This window comes from Lissotriton vulgaris, unplaced genomic scaffold, assembly GCF_964263255.1.
Source record: "Lissotriton vulgaris unplaced genomic scaffold, aLisVul1.2 SCAFFOLD_657, whole genome shotgun sequence".
Lineage (NCBI taxonomy): Eukaryota > Metazoa > Chordata > Amphibia > Caudata > Salamandridae > Lissotriton > Lissotriton vulgaris.
Window position 1 is genome coordinate 273,617 of NW_028252532.1, and position 21,711 is coordinate 295,327.

The window sequence follows — 21,711 nt, forward strand, 5'->3', positions numbered from 1 at the left end:
AATAGGAAAATAAAAACCAAATAAAGACTGTTCCATGATACCCAGAGTGACTCACAAAAAGTTGTCAGTATATGCACTGTGAAAGTGCTGTGAGAACAGTGGAGGGCTAGTTGGCTTTGACCTGGGTGAAGATGGTTGACGTGTGCCTTTTCCAAAGATAGGGGCAGAATGGAAACCTCATGAATTCTGGCACATTTGTACCACAAGCTATTAACATTTAGCCATAGACCTCTTTAGAAGTGGCTGAGGTAGGATGCAATAATTATCACAACATTTACAATCCAAAACTGGGAGTTTCAGAATTTATAAGGTGCAATAAGTATTGTCTATGCAAACTCTAGCTAATATCTTTATTTTATTTGTTTAATTTTGATGGACAATTATAATTTTATTCATGCTACAATAAGCAATATAATCTGGTCGTAAAATATCTAAAGGCAATACTATAGAAAAGCAAATCCTAAAATGTATGATCAGCATTCACCTACCTTGGCCAGCCATCAGTTATTCCTAAATCTATTGATTAACAATGTTGGCCAGAAAATTGCAAAAGGATATCTCAACACAATTGTCTAAAAGACTAAAGAAAGACACAGCGTCACCTATAAAGCCTCTTCTTTTTTGTTCACCTCTAGAAGAAATCATGGATGAATTTAGAACAGAGAACAAAAGAAAATTGGTATAACCTGGAATCTACATTATCTGAAGTAGAACAGAGGACCAATGATGCTCAGCATGTCATGGTAAAAGTGAATGTGAAAGCTAAAAACAAACTAAAGCATAGTAGAATAGGAACTGAAGAAATAATCTGGAGATGTACGGAATACCTGAAGTTCCTGACGGATTAAATATGATCTCATTTCTGAAAGCTAAAATCCTCAAGATTGTGGGCCTGTCAGAGGGTTCAGCACTCACAATTTAAAGAGACTTTCAAATTTCCCCCAAAAACCTATTCATCAAATGGTTCATTATAGCCTAGAGCAATTATATTTTATTCATTATGCATTTATTTAAAGGTTTTATATGGCGCTGGCTAGACCCAGAGGTATCAAGAGCAAGGCACCAATTTAGGGATCCAAGGTTACATACAGTTATAAATTAGGGGAGTGATACAGAGGGATACATAATTAAATATACAATGATACATTAAGACAAAATTGGAGTTACATGAATAAGGTCAAAACAATTAACAAAAGTTAGTGGATAAAAAGTGCAGGCTCGGCTGGTGCCAGTAATAACATAGCACTTACAGAAATTTACAGAAATGTGGTTAGAACAGAAAATAACTGAGGGACAATGAAGAGCAAGGCTGGTGGAAACAATAATGGGAGCACAGGGTGGAGCAAGGCCAGCAGGTCAGCAGAGGGGTGAACTGAAACACAATTAGCATACTCCTTACTTAACTACTAAAAGTCCTTTCTGCTGCAAAACAAAGGAATCAAATGTTATTGTGTGGTCACAAATGTTCTTTTTTCTAAAACATATCTAGTTACAGCAAATTGTACGAAATTGTAGGAAAGAGTTTTTGGAACTGCATCCATCATTTTTTCTTTTCCAATCAACCACTTGGCTGATTCCCTATAAATGAGGGTACTGTTCAATCCTTTCTGCAGCTTTGTTGAAAAGGAGATTACTAGGGTTCTTAATAATGTGCCCTAGTGATCCTTCTGGCACCACTCATAAATGTTGTGTGGCGAGATACGGACCTTTGTAAGTGCGTTCGTCTTCCGCCTCGGGGTTTCTCAATCTAAAACGATCTGAAATGTTGAGACATATGTATATAACCTAATTTCCTATGGTTTATTGTATATTGCTGAGATTAATCACGCTGTAATTGAATAACACAGAAAGGAAAAAATTTTGTTTATTACTTTGTATTACCCGGTCCTTTCTGGTTTACCTGGGAAACTCTCTTTGTTTGGAGGCACATAAAGCAGCCAGAGGTCGGTATTGATAGTGTTCCGTTTATTTCGGTTGATTTGCTCCGAGACCCGCTGTTTGTATTGTGCGGCAACGGTGGTGGCGGGAGTGCTGGGAGTGCTGGAGACGCAGTGGAGGAGCCGGTGGGAGCTGGCGGCAGCGTGGATTGCAAGCAGCAGGCTTATATCATTAGCAAATGATCCCAGTAAGGAGAGGAAAGAAGGGGGATCGGGGAACAACACAGAAGGCAGGGGAGGTTGCCATAGTCCAAGAGCAGCAACTAGCTAGGAAAAAGGAGCCGACAGAATTACATGTTGGACCAAATGTTCTAAATGGATATACTCTTAGGAGTTGGGATATCTGTGGCAAGAATCAGCTCCTTTCAGAACTTCAAACAAAGGAAAAAACACCTCCCACAGTGAAAGTCAATCCACAAAAAAATCTGGAAGCTTGCCCAAACTCCTGCCTTTCACAAAGATAAAAGAGGATCTGCAGAGAGCATTCCTTCACTTTAAGGTAGGAAAAAACAACGAAATCAACTAAAAGTAACCCTGCTAATATCCGAGTCACCCCATCTCTTCTTTTTTACTTCAAGGTTCAGGCCAAGTTCTCCATCCCTAATCAATCTACCCAGTTAAGTCAGTGTGCCCAGGTTGGTGCTACCGATCTTGTTTGCTCACCTCGGGAAAGTGTGGTAACTACGAATATTGGCTCTATCTATGGACAATCAATCAATCAATCAATCAGTGACACTTATAGAGCGCGCTACATACCCGTAGGGTCTCAAGGCGCTGGGGGGGGGGGGGTGCCGCTACTGCTCGAACAGCCAGGTCTTCAGCTTCTTCCTGAAGGAGAGGTGGTCTTGGGTCAGGCGCAGGTCGGTCGGGAGGGAGTTCCAGGTCTTGGCGGCCAGGTAGGAGAAGGACCTTCCTCCTGTAGTCGCTCTTCGGATGCGGGGGACGGCGGCGAGGGCGTGGTTGGCTGATCGGAGGTGGCGTTTGGGAGCGTAGAAGTTGATCCGGCTGTTGAGGTAGCTCGGGCCTTGGTCGTGTAGGGCTTTGTGTGCGTGGGTGAGGAGGCGGAAGGTGATTCTTTTGTTGACGGGGAGCCAGTGAAGGTCTCTCAGATGTCCGGTGATGTGGCTGGTTCGTGGGATGTCGAGGATGAGTCTGGCTGAGGCGTTCTGGATCCGCTGGAGTCTCTTCTGGAGCTTGGCGGTGGTACCGGCATAGAGGGCGTTGCCGTAGTCCAGTCGGCTGGTGACGAGGGCCTGGGTGACGGTCTTCCTGGTCTCGGTGGGGATCCACCAGAAGATCTTCCGTAGCATGCGTAGGATGTTGAAGCACGCCGAGGAGACGTTGTTGACTTGCCTGGTCATGGAGAGGGAGGAGTCCAGGATGAAGCCCAGGTTGCGTGCATGGTCTGTCGGTTTGGGTGCGGTGCCCAGGGCGGGAGGCCACCAGGAGTCGTCCCAGGCGGAGGGTGATGAGCCCAGGATGAGGACCTCCGTCTTGTCAGAGTTCAGTTTCAGGCGGCTGGTCGTCATCCACTCGGCTACCTCTTTCATCCCTTCGTGCAGGTTGGCTCTGGCGGAGGCGGGGTCGTTGGTCAGGGAGAGGATCAGCTGGGTGTCGTCGGCGTAGGAGATTATGCTGAGGTTGTGTTTGCGTACGATGGCCGCGAGGGGGCTCATGTAGACGTTGGGCGAATTTTGCGGATCTCGCGTTCGCGAATTTTGCGGATTTGCGGATTCGCAATCCGCAAAATCCGCGAATTCCCGCGAATTTGTGGATTTTTTTTTTTTGTGTTCGCCCGTGTTTCTGCCAGTTCGCGAGGGTTTTTACAATTTCGCAATTTGCGAACTTACCTGTCGGGTCGCAAGTTTTGCGAACTTGTTGTTTCTACGTGTCCAGCCTGTTTGGGACACTCTTCTTCATCACTGCCACTCTCTGTCACCACTGCCACTCTCTGACTACTCATGCCACCCTCTGGCCCACCCATGCCACCCTCTGTTTCATCACCACACCCTCTGGTTGTCCAGTGTACATTATTTTCGGCAAAGCAAAGCACACCTTCCCTGCCTCAAGTGACCTGAATTAATTTGGGGCTGATTAATGTGTCACAGAATATTTTTTTAGCTGGCACCTGCTTCCTTCGTGCACCCTGATTAGTGATCTTTTGCACTTGCTAAGTGCTTTCATTGTTGCAAAATTAGTTACAACACCTGCCCTGCCCCAACTGACAATAATGAATTAGGGGCTGATTAATGGATTTTAACTTCCAGCCTGGCTCCTGCTTGTCTCCCTTAGCTGTAATTCAGGACCTTTGTGGCATATGTGTAACTATTCTGAGGTTCAGAGCAGGGTCACATAATAGTTTCAACTGGCAACTGAACTCTGGAGGGGCCCCTCAGGAAGCACTACAGGAAATGGCTACTAATGATGAGCCTGAACTTTTAAACCTGGTAAGTAGTTACTTTCAGTTTTGCTAAAATCGTATTTCTGCAATTTTGCACTTATTCGCGGGGCGCGAACTCACGCGAACTCACGCGAACAGTGCGAGCAAAATCCGCTGCTCGCGGATTTGCGGATTTTGCGGGAGATTCGCGAATCTCGCGGATTGCGAATTTCCCGAAAATCCGCAAAATCCGCGAGCGGAACGGATTTTCCGCCCATGCTTAGCTCAGAGATGATCCTTGAGGGACGCCGCAGATGACTTCGGAGGCCTCTGACTTGTACGGTGGTAGGCGGACTCTCTGTGTTCTTCCGTCGAGGAAGGAGATGATCCATTCCAGCGCCTTGTCCTGGATTCCGATGTTGCTGAGGGGCTGTACTAGGGTGCGGTGGCAGACCGTGTCGAATGCCGCGGAGAGGTCTAGGAGGATGAGGGCCGCTGTTTCTCCATTGTCCATCAGGGCTCGGATATCATCGGTGGCGGCGATGAGGGCGGTCTCGGTGCTGTGATTGGCTCGGAAGCCGGACTGTGAGGGGTCGAGGGATCCGTTCGTCTCAAGGAAGGCAGCCATCTGCTTGTTGACGGTCTTCTCGATGACTTTGGCTGGAAACGGGAGGAGCGAGATGGGGCGGTAGTTCTTGAGTTCGGTGGGGTCCGCTGTTGGTTTCTTGAGTAGAGCGCTGAGTTCGGCGTGCTTCCAGCTCTCAGGGAAGGTGGCGGTGTCGAAGGATGTGTTGATGATGTCTCGCAGGTGGGGTGCGATGACAGTGTCGGCCTTGTTGAAGACGTGGTGAGGGCAGGGGTCTAACTCCTCAGAGCAAACCTACACTTTCCTGCCTCTCTAGAGGTGATGTGGCACAATCAGATGCACATATGAAGTTAGTTCCCTGATTGACCAGATTAAATTAAAAGCACATCCAAAAAACAAATCTTAAAATTGCTGCCTAGGTAGAGCGAGAGCCTGAATTAGAGGTAGCTAGGTATACCTCTAGCATCGAGGGAGGTTCCCTAGGGTGGGAGGGTGGGATGGATAGAATGGGATGGGTCACAAAGGTAGGAAAATGTTAGAAAATATTGCCTTTAGGTTTAAGTACAGGGTGGGGAGCATGTGGGAAAAAAAAGAAAAAGTTGTCGTCATGTATGAAAAAATGATCAAAAAGTTGAAAACAGCCTGAAACATCTTCCAGCTCTACAAAAGGGGGTTTTATACTTTAGTGGGCTATATTTAAGTGAGAATGTTGCTCATTACTTTTTTCTATGATAGATCGGGCTAAGCCAGAGAAATTAAAAACCCCGAAAATCATATCATAGAATGTGAATGGACTCAGGGTTCTTTCCAGGTGGAGGAACATTTTGGAATATTTAGGACTTTTAGATAATGATGTGGTTTTTATCCAGGAGTCACATCTGTTGAAAGAAGAATGGGCATTAATCTTAAAAAACAAAAATATTTGGAGCATTGTATTTGCACAACCCAGTCATGCACAATAAAAGGGGTAGCCTTCTTGTTTAAGAAAAACACCCAAGCTATACTTGGGGACTGTACTGTTGACCCTCTAGGACGGTGGGCAATCACTAAAGCAAAAATCAATGGTCCCTGGTTGACCTTTATGAGTTTTTATAGACCAAATCTCGACGATCCTGCTCCAATTCGTACCTTATTTCTACAAGTAATTAATATAAATGGCCCTATCATATTGGCAGGGGTCTTTAAACTAGTTTTGGATGCTACCCAAGACTCGACCTCAGTAATAGCTGCGACAGCTACCCATAAAATGAGAATGGCTCTGAAACAGCTACTGACAGATATAGGGCTCCAAGATATTTGAAGTAAGATGAGCTGTAGAGCAGGTACAGTAGGAGGAAGTGTGGGCACTGTTCCAGAATTGATTTTTTTCTGGTCGATACTCTTACATGTAAAGATACTCTTAAGGTGTTGCAAGCTCCAGAGCATTTGTCTGATCACTCTGCAGTGATCTTGGAAATCGTCATTACTCAAAGACCCCCTTCCCGTAGATGGACGCCTAATCGTTCCTGACTTCAGGAGTCCTCAGTAATTGAAAAACTAAAGGATACAACTAAAGAGTATTTTTAATTCAATCTTAACTCTGCTCCTCCACATATGGTCTGAGAGGCCTACATAAGAGGGTTTTATCAACTCTATCTTTTTCTGAGTCAAAGAAAGTGAGAGAGGAAAATAAAGGCCTAGTGTTAGCAGTATGTACCAATCAAACAGCGTTAGCACAAATACCAGGAAATTTAAGCATCTCACAAAATATAAATTCAGAAAAACATAGGCTCAAGGATTATCTCAAATTAATAATCAAAAGAAAGTGGGAAGCCAGACGTCTAGGGCTGGGCATAGTTTGCAAAGTAGCGCTACGCCAAGCTACATAAAGTGAACTTTGCACTACGCGTAGCACTACACGAACTGTGTAGTACCCTCTTTGCACTATGCAAGATGCCATTTTCAATGATTGCACAGTGTGGACAAGCATCCGGCACTGTGCAATCATTGAAAATGGCATCTTTCACAGTGCAAACTGTAGTTTTCTGGCGCTCTAGTAGATTTTTACTCAAGCTGCAGCTTTCTCAACGTGGACTGGTAGTTTCTCATCGCGAGCAGTCGCGAGCATACGCGACAACTCGCAATGAGAAATCTGACCTCCCCATGTTGAGAATCTCTCCGGAAGGTTTATTTTCCACTCTCGCGATTGGCAACTTGATGTTGCTGATCGCGAACAAGGAAAAAAATCTTGCCGGGATGTCAGTTTGCTTGCTCACGGTCGCCAACTTGACATTGAGGACCGCAAGCAGGCAAAAAATGACCGCTGCACTACGCTACGCTACGCATCACTACGCGTGTTTGCACTGTGCTACGTGCAGTTCGCGCAGTGTGAAGTTGTGCAACCAAGCAAACTACACGAGCGTAGTGTAGTGCTTTGTCCAGGGTTACAGCAGACTATCTCACCACGAATATGGGGAGGGATGCGGCAAATTGCTTGCATGGAAGGTCAAGACAGACCAATCAAGAGTCTGATAATGGACATTAGTTGTATGAACCAGGTGATATTGTCACTGATAAAATTGCATTTTGGAGAAGCTTTTGCTCGAGTTTTTTCAAAACCCTTATTCAGAAGATTTAACGTTAAGTGAGAATTCTGTGGAGGAGTTCCCCTGAGATCTAGATCTTCCCTCTCTCCAGTTCAAAGAAAAAATTAATCTAAGTCGTCCCATAACTTCTTAAGAAATCCTCCAAGTAATAAGTATGTTGAAAAAGGGGAAAGCTGCAGGCCCTTACTCCAACCCAAATGAGATGTATGTCATCTTAAAAGAGGAGTTAGTCCCGTTTTGCTCCAATTATTCAATTCTGATTTTATATCTGGTCAAGAACTTCCGAAATCTTGGGATGAGGCTAGGATAACGATTATTTTAAAACCAGAAGAGAACACAAGAGTTTGTGAGTCTTATAGGCCTATCTCCATATTAAATAGCGATCATAAACTTTATATCCAGATTTAAGTAAACACTTGGACAAGGTGATGGGTCTTCTGATATACCTGGACCAGAAGGGTTTTATGAAAAGGAGGCTTTCTGAATTAACTCATGAATTAATAGGAGCAATTGACATAGCACATACTTATGAGATATTGCTAGAAATAATGACTTTTGATGCTGCTAAAGTGTTTGATAGGGTTAGCTGGCCCTTTTTATATAAAATGATCCAGCAATTTAACTTGGGAGAAACCTTCCTAGCAGCAGTCAAGGCCTTGTATAAAAGTCCATCTGCCAAGGTCCTTGTCAATGGATATGTCACCAGGTCACTAAAAAATAGGTAGGGGAACAAGACAGGGCTGCCCACTTTCTCCTCTCCTGTTTAACATAAATATAGAACCATTCGCTTGCAAATTAAGATCTTGTCAGAATATCTGCCCTTTTACGTGTAACGGCTGGGACTTTATGATCCTGACAGGGGACCTAGAGCATTCATTCCTGCGATTTGGGAGCACTTGGAGAATTTCAGAAGGGAGTCCGGATATTTAATCAATCAGCAAAACACTGATCTAATGAAATGGAATACTAATTTTAGGAGCAACTTCATAAAACAAGAAATTAGATATTTAGGAGTACAAATAGTTCATAACCTTATGAGCACAAGTTAATTTTGATAAAGTCACCACAATAGTAAAAAAAAACAGCTGAACTAATGGGGGGCAGTTTCAGATCACTCTGCATCCGGGGAGGATTGTCCAGAGCTGCAGTGGTCGGATTATGATAGTGACTCTGGAGACTGGCGTGCTAATCGGTCATTGAAAGATTTAAATACCAATACCGTCCGTAAAGCCTCTGGCACCAAGCCATCATCCATCTCTAATCTGCAGGACTCTCTCAATGGCCTCTCTACTGATCAATCTGAACCAAACACGCAGAAAACTGGCGAACATACTGTGTCACCCACGCCAGAGGCTCCCGGAGAGGTCTCATTAGTAACAATCTACCAAACTATCCTTATGCATAGGGAGGCAACTAAACAAGAAAATATGCGAACGCAGGGGGCCTGTCGCAAAATGCAGAATTCCCTAAGACGGGTTATCAAAACGTGTACTGAGACTACCACGAGGGTTACCGAAGCGGAAGAAAGGATTTCTGCTCTGGAAGACACTGCTGTCACTCAGAAAGAATTAGTTACGGAGGTCAAAGAACAACGCAAGGACATTCTCTGGAAGCTTACTGATCTGGAAAATCGCGCAAGAAGGAATAATCTTCGCGTCTTGGGGATAGAGGAAAATAAAGAAGGTGACGATCCACGGCGATTTATAGTGGAGCTCTTTTCTGAAGCATTTCCCGAGGTCACACAGTGGGATTGGAACCTCGAGATCCAAAGAGCACATCGCTTTCCGCTAAATAGTAGGAAGCAATTTTCCACTGCAAAAAACACCTATCCTCGCGCTATCCTGATCTGCTTTAATAACTTTCTTGCCCGTGAGCGTATTTTTGACCTCGCCAGACCTAACAAGAAACGATCCGCCAAGGGATGTCAATTTTTTGTGCGTCCAGATTTCGGTTCAGAGACGGTTACTCGTCGCTGGCACCTCCGGCAACAAATCCCTCTATTCCAGGCTAAGGGGGCCCAGGCGTATCTGCTTTTTCCTGCAAAACTCAAAGTTCTTTTTCAAGGCCAGACAAGGTTTTTCATGTCCTAGATTGTTGCTAAGGAGTTTCTGGACTCAATATAAGTCTAGTTTTGTTTTTTTTTTCTTTTTTCTTCTCTGATTAAGCAACATATGATAGCAATTATTTCTTTTTCTACTCAATGACCCATTAAATATACACATGGTATTTGCTGTTTATTTAAGCTGTTCAGGGTCATCGGTAGTTTGAAAATCCGGGAACACTATGGGTTCAGCGGTGTTTGTGTAACGCTAACTAACCATCACAAGGACTTTCGTCCTGATGCCCACTATGGGGGGAGAGGGGGGGTGGGGTACCCTGGGTGGGGGGGGTGGTCCTTGCAGGGAGGGAGGTCCAACCGGGGTGGGTTGTGGGGTGGTGGTATGGTGGTGGTGGTGGTGGTGGCGCTCAGAGTTGAGTATCCTGTTTTTTCATTTTTCGTGTCATCTGTCAAATGCATTTGAGGTCATATCAATTAGCATATTTTTCTGCAAAGAACAACTGACTGTAATTTTTCTGGTTATAAAAAGTCTCATGTTTATTTACTGCCATCGGTCTTGTATCAAATATTATGGCTGTTTCTAGTTTGAAGTTTGCAACTTGGAACATATGTGGTCTAAATGATCCCAAGAAACATAGAGTTTTCCTTGAGCTGTTAAAGTTAATGCAGGCCGATATTATTTGCCTGCAGGAAACCCATATACCATGGGGTAATCGTGCATGTCTTAGATTTCCGGGTTATGAGTTGCTGACTTGTACCCGACAGACCACTACAATCAGGGGAGTCGCTATCATCTCAAAGACTGGGTTAGTACTTGTTAAAAGAGTAAAACAAGATAATTGTGGCAGATGGTTAATAGCAGAACTATCGATTAAGGGTCGTCTTTTCTCTATCTGATCAATCTATGCATCTAATTTGGACGACCCTCAGGTCATAAGGGATCTAAATTTAGAACTAGCTATGTGGCCTCATCCCCTGTTTTTCTGTGGAGATTTTAACATAAATATTCCCAGTCATCTTGATATAACAAAACATAATATATATACAGGACGGAAGCCCCAAGTCTATAAGGCACTACGGACTCTCCTGATTGAACACGGCTTGTCGGATGTATGGCACCATCATCATTCAAACCAACCGGGTTTTACTTATTACTCGATACCTCATAGCAAAATGGTCCACATTGATTATGTTTTTACCTCTCTGTCAATTGTTGGGTCCGGTAAGATCGAAATTAATCCAAGGACTATATCTGATCATAACCCTATCTTTTTTAGCTTTCCCTGGGATCGTCCAATCAATCAGATCAGATCATGGACATTTGACAGGAAACTCTTAGTTGATAAATTATATCAAGAACAACTTAATTCTTGGATTATAGAGTTTTTTTCAATTAATACTGGTACTGCTTCGGTCGGTACCGTTTGGGATACATTCAAGGCCGCGTTACGCGGTGAGACCAAAAGATTTGCCTCCTATCGCTGGAAGACTGAGCAGCGAGCCGTAAAAACTAGACTCACAGCCCTTCAACAAGCCGAACTCGATTTAAGTTCCAATATTCGTAGGGGTGAAGACATAGCAGCTAGTATGAAATCAGTCGCCATAGCCAAATCTAATTTATTAGAACCCCTATATAAAGATGTAGCTACTAAATATTTCCAATTTCGCACTACCATGTATGAACTTGGTGAAAATTCGGGTAAGGTTTTAGCAAAACGCTTACGTCAAAAGGCCATAGCTAACCAGATAATTAAGGTTAAAGATAGTTCCGGTAATTTTCAGGATACAAGTGTTGGTGTTTTAGATGTTTTTGTTGACTTCTACACAACCTTATATTCAGAAGAAACTAATATAATTCTACAGCAACAAACTGGGTTAGAACAATTTTTTCTATCCTTGGATACTCTCAGAGTCACAGACGACCAGAACCAAATCCTTATCGAACCTATTAGTTGGGAAGAAGTTCTGATTGCCATGAAATCACTTTCTAATGGCAAAGCCGCGGGACCAGATCTTATTCATCTTGAATTTTATAAGACCTTTTCACATTTATTTAGGCAGCAAATGCTAGAAGTCTTTCGTCTCGCCCAATCTGGCTCAATTCCCGACTCATGGCGATATTCTACTATCGTACTTTTTAAGAAAAAAGGCAAGGATGAATTAAATCCATCTTCATATCGTCCGATCGCGTTAATTAATACGGACAGCAAAATCTACTCAAGGATACTTGCCCATCGTTTAAACCAAACAATTCTCCCTTTGGTTTCTATTCGCCAACATGGTTTTATTTCCGGTCGGGATACGACAGATCACATCAAGCGAGTAGTGGCACTTCTGGATTGGGCAAAGACCACAAACTCTGCCCTCGGGGTGATCCTGTTGGATGCCGAGAAGGCATTTGACAGGGTCTCCTGGGGGTATCTGTGGTCCGTTATGTCCTGGAAGGGCTATGCATCCAAATTCATCCAAGCTCTTCAAGCTCTATGCATATCCCCAATGGCCAAAATCCGTATCTCAGCTAATGAATCACACTCTTTCTCCATCAGTAGGGGTACCAGGCAAGGTTGCCCCTGCTCTCCACTCCTTTTTGCTTTATTTATTGACCCATTTTTATCCCTGATAGAAAATTCCCGTCTTATTACCCCTGTTATAGTGCATGGAATTAAATACAAGTCACTGGCATATGCTGATGATATCTTAGTGTTAACTGACAATGTCTCTCAATCCTTTCCTGCACTCGAGATTCTGGCAGCTCAATTTGGTACAATCTCGGGGTACAAATTAAACATCTCAAAAACTCAAATTGTACAATCCATGGCTATGCCTATTTCACAAGCCCCTATCACCACTGTTGCAACTTACCTTGGGGTCCAAATAGCGCCTGATGTAGATCAGATCCTAGACCTGAACTACTCTTCTGCAATTGACTCACTTCATAACAAATTGGAACGTCTTGATCATCTACACCTCTCGCTCTTTGGTCGATCTAATATCCTTAAAATGATTGTTCTCCCCAAATTCTTATATTTTTTTAGATCCATCCCACTGTTAATACCACCATCAACCTTGAAAAAAGTGGAAAGAATATGCCAACGATTTTTATGGTCATACCGTAAACCAAGACGGGCCGCTAAATGGACGTGCCTCCCACAGGAGCGCGGAGGGTGGACAGTCCCAAACCTAACATTCTATTACTGGGCAGCCATGATTCAACATTTTGCTGTCCCTCTTTTAGGGGATGCTGTTGAGCTACCAGCTCATCTTTCTCCCTCGATATATTCAATATCCTTGGGAGACTCTATAAAAGGGATACTCACACGTATACTCGAACCTAGTTATTTTAAAAAAACTAAATTCAAGGTACTATGGACATTATTCTCAATATGGCAAAAAGTCCGACGTCACTTTAATATCTCTAAAATAATGTATTATACCCCTTTAACAGCCTCGAGAGTACTTCCATCAATATTTCAAGAGGGGGTAACAAATATCTGGACAACTCTTGGTGTAAGGGAGATAGGTGATTTATCCGACTCAGGCCAAATAGCCTCTTTTTCGTTCTTAAAGGAGAAATTTCATTTCCATGTTAATCATTTTTTTAAATATCTTCAAATGAGAAGTTTTCTTGATAACAAGCTTCCTCAAAACCCAAAAATGTTTCAAAAACCTGTTATAGTAGAATCCATCAGAAGGAAATCGAAAATCGGCAATCTATATCAAAATTTTCTATCCCAACTTACTGATGACCTTAATCATCAGAACGATAAATGGGCAACAAAATTTGGAGTTTCTATTATCGACTTAAAATATCCACTTGTATTAGCTAGATCGGTCCTGGTATCAGGCACCCTCCGAGCTCAAAGTTATATGTCTATGTTCAATCTTTATTATACACCGCTAAAACTTGTTAAATGGGGGGTGGTCTCTGGGAGTAAAGGGTCATTTTGTGCCAGATGTAAATTTCCTTCCGCAGATTCCGTTCACATGTTTTTCAGTTGTCCAGAGTTAGCTATTTTTTTCAATCAAATTGAATCTTTTCTCACGCAGATTACTCAAACTTCTGTTAAAATAACCGCTGAAATGGTAATCACCGGCTATGAATATTCTACGGCTCCGGAAAAAACAAGACATTTGCAAGCTTTTCTCTTTATTTCCATGGCAATGATCAGACTGTATGTCACTTCACTTTGGATCAATCCTGAACCTCCTACTTTTTGTCATTGGAAAGCCAGGATGCTGGCTTGGTATAAACATGAGACTTCAGTGCAGCCTTTTAGAGGAAAAAGAAGACGCCTAATTGCCTCTAAGAACTGGGCACCTTTTGAAAAATGGGTTACAAGTTAATTAATTAATTTTATTGATATGTCTTTATGTTGCTTATATAATATCTTTGCTATATGTTCATGTATGATTTATGCTTCGCTGTTCTACCTCTTCCCACCACCACGGGATGAAAAGGGTGAAAAAAATTTTTTAAAAAAAAAATGAACTCATGGGGGGCTCTCCCTCTTTCCCATCTGGGCAGTTCAAACCTTCTAAAAATGTGTGCCCTCCCCAAATACACATTCTTCTTTAACACTATCCCATTAGAATTCCCAAAGAGTTGGTTTAAAAAAGTAAAGGGATGTTTTACATCTTGGCTTTTTCGGCACTCGTTAAGGCTCTTACGACCAGTGTCTCTCATCAAACAGACTTCTTTCTTCTAAAATTTGGTAATCCCAAGTTTTTTAGGAAGGTGAGACTGAAAGTACTCAAATCAACCATAAAACTTTGGTCTTGAGTGAGATGTTTTCTGAAAATACCTTACTAAACCGATGCAGCGCCTGTGTGGGACTCTCTGAGTACACCTGCCTGCCTGGAAGATACTCTTGCGGTCCCGCTTAGATCGTATGGTATTTGTAGGTGGGGGCAACTCATCATAGATACTGAAATCATTTTTGGCAACATCTTTCTGCAGTTTGAGGGAACTTGGTCAACAAGTTTAAATAATGCCAACTGTCAAGCTCGGTAAAATCCTTAGGGAAGGAGCTTGAAGAGAAAAGGGACTTGGTTGCTAAATTCTGCAAGCAAGCCATAGAGCGGAAAGATTAGTTGCAGCATGGTATTGGATGCTACTTGAAAATGGTGAAGAGATGAAAGACATGTTTAGAGAGTCCTGGAAGAAAGATTTACCGGAAGAAGATCTCGAAAATTTGGGGCAAGTATGGTCTTATGTGAAATCTGCACCTTTAAAAAAGAATCATATTTTTACAGTTCACAAGGCATACGGGACTGGGGAGCCGAGAGACCAAGACATGCTGAAAATTTGGAGAGATTAATGCCAATGAGGTCCACATGTTCTGATTGTGTCCAATCCTCGAACCCTTTTGTCAGAAAGTGGGTAAGTAGATCTCCGGCATTCTTGGGCAAAGGAGTCAGCTGACTACGTCCTCTGTTATGTTTGTAGTGTTTCTGGGGGGGATAGATAATCGAAGTTTAACCATAAAGCTCTTTTTTTGTTCTGATCCTTCTTGCACGGAAAGGAAATATGTATAAAATGGATTCGCCCCTGCCCTCCTACGGAGAAAGAATGGATTTATTCCATTCAGAGGATTTCCTGACTTGACCGTGCAAGTAAGCAGACCAAGAAAACTAAATACTGGGAAATATGGGATGACTGGGCCAAGACACAGATCTTAATTTCATTATAATAAGTGTTACTCTCACTTTTCTGTCGGTTCACTTTTTTTATTGTTTCCTGTTTGGCTGGTGTATCTATCTATGATATTTTGTTACCTATCTACCTGGTTTTTCACGATTCTTTCAACTTTTTTTTTTCTCTTTTCTGGTAGTTAGGACTCATTTTGAATACCCGTGATTTTGGTCTGATGATTAAAAATATGCTTCATAGGTTGCTCTGGTGGTGGGGTCACCTCAGTTATAGCACCTGCCTATAGAAGATTAGGTGCTATTTTCCACCCAAGAGGATAATTACTGGTATAACCTGGAGATAAATTACATCCTTTCTCCCTTGCTGAGTGACCGGGTAGAAAGTTATCTTATCTTGGTTTGGTCTATGCCCTTTCTTTTTGAACATAAAGCATAATTGATAAATGAGGACTAAAATAAAAAATAAAAACTGTCATTAACCCCAGCACTTTATCGCAATCCTGTTGGTCGGGATAGGGATTCTCCTTGTCATATTATACCCGTAAAGTCCAGCTGCAAGGGCAGCCACACTATCCCATTAAATTAGACACCTGTTAAAGAAATGCTCTCCGAATTGGAGTACTAGGGAGTAATTGATCCGTTTCTTCTTTTTGCTGATTTGAAACCAGATAATTCTTATTCCATATCCACAATATGATACTCATAAGAACCATTTTGGACATTTCTAATGTTTTTTCAGTTACAATTTCGCTCATTAAAGCCACGATTAGACAGTTTTTAGCATCATTGGATTTACATGTTATACACATGTATTTCTTTGGGCTAGAGTAATAGCCCAGGAGTTTTCAGAACACGTATTGTGTCAATTCTATATGATTTTGACCCTGAAGCACAGTCCTAGGTAGGTGATATCTACCTTATGGATGATTAATTGATTCTCCACCAAGAATCACAATTTATTGGGATTTTGCTGAGCTTGGTTACAAATTCAACTTAAAAAAATCTAATATACCTTTTTTGAGTGTCCTTCTTATAGGCTATGAACTAACACATGAGAGAAAGAGCCTAGCCCCTTATTTTTTGGAGAGATGTTCAAAATTGCAGCTTCTAGATACGTTGAAAAAATTGCAGTCCCTACTGGAATTTCTGAATTTTTGCAGGACTTACATTCCCGATTATGCACAGTGCAATAAATCACTTTACAAATCAATACATCCTGACTTTTCCACCACATGTTGGAAATCAAACCACATGGAAACACTCAGATCCTTATAATCTGATTTGCTTGAAACACGCCACTTGCATACTCATGTCAAGACCACAACCTGTTCAACTGTATTTTCACCGGGTGCAATTGGATTTACTGACATCACCTTTAACAAAGGTGAAACAGTCCCTACAGCATATATGGCCGGGATGCCTGTCACCCCCTCCCAACACAATCCCCAACGATGGGAAGACGGACGCCGTTCTGAACTTTTGGAAGGCGGGAGGGAGTTACCCTCCCGGCCGTATTTATTAAAATATGAAACAAAATTAAAACATTAAATAAAAGTTTCATATCATGTACAATTTTCATTTATTACATTTCGATGAAGACATGTTCTTTGGCTAACCTTAACAAATCTCTAATACAAAGGTTTTCCTAGCCGAGTCTAACATCCTGCAAATGCATACTTTCTAAATTAAAATTGTACATCCTAGCATTACGGGCCAACGGCAATGTCGCAACCGGTGTCAGATCCCTACTACCAAAACTCTCGCCCTCACGGTGTGAGTGGCGCATGCGCAGAGGACTGTACCCTCTGTGCCAACTCCAATTTCCCTTGTCTTGTTGGGGGCCCCCCATTTCAACTCGACGCCATCTTAAAGGTCGTCCGAGGACCCGTGTGAGGTGTCTGTAAGAAGGCAGCGTGGACTCCCCCCCACCCCACCCTGTCTATCACATCCGCCGTCGCGGATATCCGGGCCCCGGGAAATTCGTAGGAGGGGCATATAGCCGCCTCCTCCCCTGGAAGGGGCCTATGGCCGTCTTCTCCTAGGCGACCCATACTTAGTGGGTGCCGCCTCCCCGTGGGAGGGGCCAATGGCCACCTCCCCCCGGGCGCTCCCATCCATAGTGGGTGGCGCCCCCCTTTAGGGACCTTGAAATTACTGCTCACCGATCATGACCTTACCGCCCGACCAAAAAATAAATACGACATTGATTACCTACTAAGGGAAAAAACATCATCTTGTCTACTTGCATATTTGTCTATGCTACAAGAAAAACAGTACCTTCAGACAGAAATCATATCATTAAACTAGACCTTCATATACCGTAACACCGAGGGAAGAAGATGTTTATCAGAGAAAAAAGACTTTATTGCAGAACTAACATTGCCATAAGGGGCTGGTGGGTGGGTCAAAATTGCTCCTTGTTCCGTCGAGGGCTCACGTGCAACGAGTGGGTGCAGCTTCCAAGCACAGGAACAAGAGGATGCTTCTTTGGATTCGCGCTCTCTTTATTCCTCGTCGGGAGGGCGTGAACCCTCCGCTGGTACGCCTACTGGGCGTGGCCATCGGTGTAGGTGTCTAGGACAACCCCTCTTGGGCGGGAAAAGGCACGCCCCGGCTACGCCGCTTTGGGCATACCAGCCGCGACACGCCCCCCGCCCAAAAACGGTTTCCCGGGAGGATCCGGGCCCCCAACCATACGTTCGAGGGGACCGAGTGGTCGCCCCTTTCCATATGGCCAGGATGCCTTTCACCCCCTCCCAACACAATCCCCAAGGATGGGAAGACGGACGCCGTTCTGAACTTTTGGAAGGCGGGAGGGAGTTACCCTCCCGGCCGTATTTATTAAAATATGAAACAAAATTAAAACATTAAATAAAAGTTTCATATCATGTACAATTTTCATTTATTACATTTCGATGAAGACATGTTCTTTGGCTAACCTTAACAAATCTCTAATACAAAGCTTTTCCTAGCCGAGTCTAACATCCTGCAAATGCATACTTTCTAAATTAAAATTGTACATCCTAGCATTACGGGCCAACGGCAAGGTCGCAACCGGTGTCAGATCCCTACTACCAAAACTCTCTCCCTCACGGTGTGAGTGGCGCATGCGCAGAGGACTGTACCCTCTGTGCCAACTCCAATTTCCCTTGTCTTGTTGGGGGCCCCCCATTTCAACTCGACGCCATCTTAAAGGTCATCCGAGGACCCGTGTGAGGTGTCTATAAGAAGGCAGCGTGGACTCCCCCCCCACCCCACACTGTCTATCACATCCGCCGTCGCAGATATCCGGGCCCCGGGAAATTCGTAGGAGGGGCAAATAGCCACCTCCTCCCCTGGAAGGGGCCTATGGCCGTCTTCCCCTAGGCGACCCATACTTAGTGGGTGCCGCCTCCCGGTGGGAGGGGCCAATGGCCACCTCCCCCTGGGCGCTCCCATCCATAGTGGGTGGCGCCACCCTCTAGGGACCTTGAAATTACTGCTCACCGATCATGACCTTACCGCCACAGGCCGGATAGTTGACCGGCTATCCGGCCCCCCCACAAACTCCTCCTAAAGGTCATGCTTTCTTAAACCCCTTAGACATGCTATGAAGTCTCCTATGAGTAAGACATTCCCCTCCCGGGACAAGTGAACCCCATCATTGAGATACATGTGATCACCCCAAATACACCCATGCGGAATACTGTGCAACTGCGCCGAGCGAAACAACCTACCAATCTTGTTGTTGACCTTCTTCACTGAATGGTTCAGTGCTGACACCGAGAGGCCCCCCCGCCACACCTTCCTGGGAATCATGTGGGACCATGCAATCGTGCACCCCGGGATTCTTTTCGCCAGCCAGCTAACGGTAGACAAAACTCGCTCGAGTAATACTCGCCTACCGAGTGTCACCATGTCATTACCCCCCAGGTGTACTATGATTACAGATGGCGGTGACCTCTGCCGCCCTAAGAGTCCCTCGATAAAAGATTCGCACTGGTCAATACAGAGCCCGCCCCTTCCGTGGAAGGTCACTCTGTACCCGTATTCCCCAGCTGCGTGAGTCGCGTCACCTGCTTTGAATACGTCCCCGGCCCGCCTCACGTATGAGTGGCCCACGACCCACACCACTCTCTCCTCAGCCGGTGATCTCTGACCGCTGGTCCCCTGGTGCCGGGTCGACTGCAAATTCCGCCCCGCATAACATGCTCTCGAAACTGTAAATCAAACAGAAGACAAGAAGCGTGAGTGCATGTAACTTGACTTCACAACATGTGCAACCGCACATACCTTTTAAAACAATTCGAGGACCATCGTCCTAACAGTTTCACCTCTTCGGCACTCTGACCCCTGGCTGTAGCCTCCGTAGCAGCCCCTATCCTAAAGGAGTGGATACCAAAATCGCACGGGTCCAAGCCCGCCACTGCGATTGCCAATGTTAGCACCCTCTGAAACTGAAACCTCGTCAGTGGGGTGGCATCGATGTGTCTCAGCAGACTCCCACCCCATGTATCCGCCCTCAGCGCCAAATATTCCTCAATGCACTTTACCGGGCACATGGGGGACCCTCGCATGCGCTGGACAACAACACTGTCTCCCATAGCTCTCTGGTCAGTCTTGGACTTAGCTATTGTGACTACTATTGAATCACCCCTAATCAGGATGTGATCCCGACACAGACCTCCCTCCACATCTTTCTTATTCTTTGCGACCAGTTCGCTCACCCGCATAGCCCCATGGAACGCTAATGCGAAAGCGGCCCGGAACAGAACTGCTTCGAATTGGGAGGAACATGTCGTGGGTAGTATCGCCATAAGCAGGGACAGCCTTTCTAACCCAATCGGGCGCCTCTCGTCTACTCTATGACCCTCAAGGCGCTGCCAGCCACGAAGGGCTTTCTTTGCCAAAAAGGAAGATGTCGGGTCCTTGATGCCATGCACCTGCGCCATGAATGAAATGGCCGCCCAGTGCCTATTGGCCGTTGCCACTGATCGGCTTTCCCTGTGTAATGCTACCAGAAACCTTAGGAAGCAATCCTCCTGACCCCATTTCTGATCCCCTGCCGGACCCAAAAATGCACAATAGTAACGAAACGCTCCTTCGTATGCCTTCCTCGTCCTGGGGGCTAAGCTTGCTGCCACGAGGTCTTGTAATCCGGGGCACCGAGTAGCCAGAGTACTTCGGGGAATGGTGCCGCCGCTAGGTCCGCAGTAGGTAGTTAGCCCCTGAACGCCTGCATATGTGAACGAGAGAGTGCATCAGCAGCATGATTCAGTACACCCGGCACATGTTTCGCCCTGAACTGTACATTCGGTCTCATGCAAAGTAGTACAATTTCCTTCAACAATCTCAATATCCACTTGCAGCGTGCTGCCTGGTTATTTATACATTCGACAACAGTCATATTGTCGGACCAAAATACCACAGAGCGATCTCTGAACTTGTCCGGCCATGCCATCAGAGCCACAAAAATAGGGAATAGCTCGAGGAACCCAATGTTACTTGTGAGACCTCTGTTGTGCCACCATGTCGGCCATGTTTGCGCCGACCATCGGTTACCAAAAATGGCGCCAAATCCCACGCTCCCCACCGAGTCAGTCCACAAACCTAGCTCGTCCGAAGACGCTGGCGGCTTGTTCCACACTACTCGACCGTTGAAGTCCGCCAGGAATGCCAACCAAATGCGCATGTCCTGGCGAACCTCTGCAGATAGTCTCGTGCGGTGGTGTCCTTCTTTGAGACCGACCATAGCCTGTGCAATAGAGCGTTAAAAGGGGCGGGCCATTGGTATCACCCTTAGGGCAAATTTAAGCTGACCCACTGCTTGTTGTAGCTGATGCAGGGTCACTTTTTCCTTACTAAGGCACAGTTCCAGGGAAGTCCTAAATTTCGCTATTTTTCCTGACGGCAAACGGAAACATCCCTCCACAGAATCGAGCTCAATTCCCAGAAACTCGAGTGAAGTAGATGGTCCTACCGTCTTACCTGGTGCCAATGGCACCCCGAATTCCCTCATGAGGATACAAAACTCCTGTAGCGCCTGCGCACATGTTGTGTCGCCGCTGCCCCCAAGAACAGAAAATCATTTAAGTAATGCATAACATGGCTATACCCAGTGGCCTCAGTGAACGCCCATTCCAAAAAACAACTGAATTTCTCAAAATAAGCACAAGAGATGGAGCAACCCATTGGCATGCATCTATCCATGTAGTAACGTCCTTGGAACACAAAGCCTAACAGACGCTGATCCTGTGGGTGTACCGGGAGCAAACGGAACGCCGACTCGATATCTGACTTCGCCATCAGCGCTCCGGGCCCCAGGCGATTCAACATGGTGACGGCATCATCGAAGGATGCGTACCGCACCGAACAAACTCCCAGGTCAATCGCATCGTTCACCGAGAAACCCTTCGGTGCTGACAAGTTATGGATCATCCTAAATTCCCCTGGGTCTTTTTAGGGGACTACTCCTAACGGGGAACAGACAAAATTTGTTATTGGAGGGTGCTGGTATGGGCCCGCCACCCGGCCCA